Source organism: Alligator sinensis, unplaced genomic scaffold (assembly GCF_000455745.1).
Source record: "Alligator sinensis unplaced genomic scaffold, ASM45574v1 scaffold1546_1, whole genome shotgun sequence".
Taxonomy (NCBI): domain Eukaryota; kingdom Metazoa; phylum Chordata; order Crocodylia; family Alligatoridae; genus Alligator; species Alligator sinensis.
The window spans coordinates 848,979-854,134 of record NW_005842689.1 but is presented as its reverse complement, the minus strand read 5'-3'; positions in this window follow the sequence as shown (position 1 = coordinate 854,134).

Sequence of the window (5,156 nt, the reverse complement as noted above, 5' to 3'; positions counted from 1 at the left end):
AATAAGCCACATCCCTGCCCCAAAAAGGAAACTAGGCTGCAGGTTGCATTGATTTGTTCAAGAAGGAACTTTACTGTTGATTAATGTGGTGAAAGTGTGTTCATGTTTCCCTGTGGTCTTGTTCACACTTGTGCTGAAGACGTAGTGACAACAATGTTTTTTTATCATGACAACACAATATTTTGCTTGTGGAAATAAAAATATTGAGAATTCTTATTTTCTAGAATCACAATGGTGGCTGAAAGGAGAAGATGGAAACATTTCTATTCTACTTTTCAATGAAAGGGACAAAGATGGCTTGAGAACAAATTAAGTCTAAGACGTGGAAATAAATCTAGAAGGAACAACGCAGCCATTCTAAATGATGGACTAGGTCTTAAAAAATGATTTTTGAGTTTTGTTCTGCGGTAATAGGTGAAAGAAAATCCTACATTGTCTGTTCTGCTTTTCTAAATATGTTTAAAGATACTTTTCTATTGTAATTTTAAAAAAATAAAACAGTGATTATTCTAAGTAATGGCATGCTGATTTCTTGACAGCGTTAGGCTCATCTGCACACTGTGGGACTGAAAGTGCAAATTATATGCCGTCTTGCCCTGTGTTCATCATCTTTGCAAATAGTAGTCAGAGGATTCACCTGATTCTTCTAGGCCCTGATCTCAGGGAAAGAATTTGGAAATTTCAGCAGAATATTGTTAAACACAACAACACTTTTTTTTTTGATGAAGCATCACTATTGTCAGGCCAGCAGTCGCAGCCCATGCCAGGTCAATGTTAAACAATAGCAAGCAGCATTCGTGGGGGGTGGTTTCTCCTCAGGCATATGTAGAGGCATCACATTGCAGCTAGTTTACACACTCAGGCTTTTCTCTGGACCGTGACATGCAAGATGCCAAACTGGAGGCCAGTAGCATAACGAGGGGTCAGTGACCAGGGCACCAGCCCTGATTGCCCACTTAGCAAGGGCACAAGAACAGCAGCCACCACTGCTGCCAGGCCAGCTGCAGTTGCTGTTGCTGTCACACCTGACGTGGCCCCTGCTGCCACCCAGGGCACAGACCCTGGTATTTCTCCCTTCACTGGAGGATCACAGAAGAAGGTATTATTTGGCTTCAGCCGCTAGTGAAGGGCAGCCTGTTACACTAGCAACACAGTCCTCTTATCCATGTAAATCATTCAGAGGCAGCAACATTCCTACAAACACTATGATGTTCAAGGTAAAAATCCAGTGTACTTGGCTTGCTTGAACCTTTAGGAAAGCATAAAATAACCCAGCCAGAAAGAGACCAACAGGGCCTGTTGCCCTGTGGGGTCAGGCCAACCCTCAGGATCTCAATATTGTGCGGTTAGACAAGAGGGCGTGGTGTACAATTGCACATGCACGCACTCAAAAATCAATTAGGTGCATACACACACACTAGGTCCATACACACACTCTAGGTGTATGCACCCCCCACCAGGCATGCACACACACGCTACCAATTCAGTCACATGCACATCCAAAATTACCAGCCTAGGCAAATGCACGCCTATCACCAATTCAAGCACCTACACACCAAAAGAAATTAGACCAGAATCAATTACCAATACCTACACACCCAATACACATATCACTAATTTGTATATCATGCACACAGTGACATACATGTATATCAGTTCACATACATACCACTCACCTACACAAACACACAGGTGAGTTCCTAATTTGGGTGTTGTGGTTTGTATGTCTGTGCTTGGGATACCTGGGGGAAGGTTAAGGTAAGAGAGAGTGAGTGAAAGTGTAGGGGATGAAAGTTGCCAGGACTGGGAGTAGAACCAGTAGACTTAGAGAGAGAGCTGGGCTGAGGAGCTGAGGCTTGGGGTTACTTTAGGTTACTGCTGGTGGAGATGGAGATGAAAGTTGCCAGTGCTGGGATCAGAACCAACAGACTGGAGGGAATTTGGGACAACTTAAGGTTAATTGGTGTTAATTGAAAGTAGAAAGCTGACAGAGCAAAAGAGCAATGCCGGGGAGAAGCCTGGAGCCGGAGCAAGGAGGCTACAGGGGAGCTGAGAGGTATGTGGGGAGAGGAAAACTGGGAGTGGGGCTGAGAGCTTGCAGAGAGCAACAGGGCTGAAAGCTTGCAGAAAAAGGGCAAAGAGGAGGCAAAAAGTGGCGGGAGCGGGGCTAAGAGCTTGCAGAAAGCAACAGGGCTAAGAGCTTGCAGAGAAGGGACAAAGAGGATCTGAGAGGTGGCAGAAAAGGGGAGACAGGATTGAGAGATCAGAAAAATGGAGGGAGACTAGAGCCGAGAGAGAGACAGAGGCCGGAATTTAAGATAGGGAAGGGACCAGGGCTCAGTAAAACACAACCTAACTCAGGGTTACAAATGATAGTGGTTTTATTGAACAGGGGAGATGGTGACACAATATTTTATTGGTTCCTTTGCGAGTGTGTGCACACACACACACACTCTGAGACAATGGCAGCAGGGGTTAAAGAGACTTGATGCAGGGGCTGAAGTCCGGGAGGAGAGAGAGAGATTCCAAATTGGAGGAGGAAATATGCAGGTAATATCTACCTATCCCAGGCTGAAAGTGGGTCCTCGATGGCCAGTCGGGGTCTCCTTTAGCTTGGTGTTGTCCAGAGGGGGTCACCGGCAGGGCCTCTGGGGTGCATAGTCAGTGTGACGTGGAGCTGGTCTGGTCCAGATAGAGAGGGCATCCCAAGGAGTCAGTCTTCACTACCCCTTTTTATGGGGCAGACTACCTCTGATCTCCTATGGGGAGGGCCTGTCCAGGCAAGGTCAGTCCTGTTCCAGAGGGCTCCAGGTGTTCTTACTGAGCATGTGCAGCTTGGCACAATGGTGGGTTGCCTCATCTTTTGTGTCTTTGATGCTGAGGGTGGTTCCAATGGCTGGGTCATTGGTCCAGGTATTGGTGTTGATGGTTCAGTCATTCAGAAGAAGCTATTTTTAGACCTACTGCCATTGTCTCTCAAGCACCCTCATTCATCTCCATTCATTCAGGAACCACCTTACATAGGAGGGGTAGTATGAGTCATAAGTTGCACAACCAGGCACGGGGATAAGATGGAGGCTTGACATTCCAGGATGGAAACTTCACATGACTTACGCTAACTTACATATATAGGCCTAAAACAGTAATCACACAATATAAAAGCAGTAAAAAAAATCAATACAAACATAATAATTATCACTTACAAAACAGTGGCTATCTATATCAAAATAGCAGGGCACTTATTTGCAGAGGGGAGAGAAAAATAAAACTTACTACCTAAAATAAAATGTTAGAGCTTATCCTATATCTTAGCTTACTTATACTTATCTATAGGGAACAGAGAGGAAGAGGAAAAGTCAGAAATAGTTGGGGTAGGGGAGGGAATGCATTTTAAAAGAAAAAAAAAGAAAAACTGGGGGTTTTCCTACAGAAATGCTTTCAACTCTTTAGGATGCTATGGGTTGAGTTTGAAACATACCATGCTGGGTAATAGCCATGCAAGTTCAGCTGCAATTTCCTATTAAGTTAGACATGAGACAAGGCAAACACAACACACAGATGAAATGTCTCTATAAATCTGAACTAGAATGTTTTCTTCATGAAGGTGCTGGCCAGTGTCTGCACCCTCATAAGCTTCAGAAACTTCATCCAAACAGAGTCTTACAACTGGGAACAAGGTCCAGCTGGTAAAAGCCTTGACAAACATCATTAAGGGAACTCAACATGCACTAAACAGATCAGAATGGCTGGGCCCCTGGTGTACGACAAAGCTATATTCATGCAACATCACTCAGGAAAATATCAGTACATGTTTCCCTCGCTTTATGCTGTACATGCGTTTCTGGAGAACAGCGCATAACTCAAATTTGCATAAAGGGAACCCACTTTACAATGTAAGAAATAGGGATATGTTCCAAGACCTCAACTGTACTGACCCCCAAACTGACTTCTACCACTTCTACAAGACAAGTTTGGTACTCACCAACAGCAGACAGTACACAGAAGCACAGGGCAGTATCATAATGGGGATGGCAACTATAGAAACACCCATTGGCAACACCTGGAGCATGAACGACACATGCCCCCGAAGGCTGGGGTGGGGCATGATGACTGCCTGTAGGCGGCAGAGGTGGTGGCAGAAGTGGGGGTGTGGCGGCAGCAAGCGGGGACCACCCGCAGGCGATTGCAGTGACATCGGCGGCGAGGACAGGCTGAGCAAGGCCTACCTGTAGGCAGCCGTGGCAGTGTCAGTGGTGACAGGGAGCAGGGACTGCCCGTAGCCACCATCCACACTCTAAGCATCAGTGGCTGTGTCAGCAGTAAGGCAGGGTGGCGACCACCCACAGAAGCTGGCAGTGGCCTATCTCAGGCAGGCACGTACCCACCTGTGTCCCCCTTATGTGTTGCCTATGGCGTAGGAGGTGCACATGGGTGTAGGTGCAACTCTGTTGCCCATAGAAACGCGTGTAGCAGGCAACAAGTGAAGATCACAGATCCACACGGGACTATATTTTGGTGCACGTCACTCCCACAATGCACCACGACTGCAGGCTTCCACTACACCGATAATATAAGAGTGAATTTACCTCACATATAATGAATTTTTGGTATAAAAAAGGTCTTCACGTAAGAGCGGATTTGTACATACAAAACCCACATAAAGCATGGGAAACCTCTACTAGGATGTATCTGGATAAGGTACATGCTTGGAGCTGTGCTCTTCCTGTTGCATGCTGAGCAGTCCCCCAGGCAAACACTGCAAGTCACCATGGCTTCCCGTTCCAAGTTCAGCAGAAAATTTTTGGAAGGCACAGACTGGCCCCCACACACTGCATGCAGCATGTGCCCTGGACCAGCCCCATGCCAAGTGCAGGGCATGGGGCATGGCATGCTAAATGAGGCGTGTGAGTCTAGTCCAAGACCCGTGGCCACAAGGGCTGCACAAAGCTTCGGGTGGTGACTTGATTCGGAGGACATTCAACCCAATTCGGTGGCCGAATCTCCAAGTCTGAACCGAACCGAGGACCAATTTAAATGTCTAAATCAATTCAAAGCTCTCTGAATCTTTTCCGAAGATTCGGACAGCTTTGATGATTCGGGCAATCCCTGGTGGCTGTAGCAGGGAGCTACAGCCAAGTCTGAGCAGGTAAGTACTA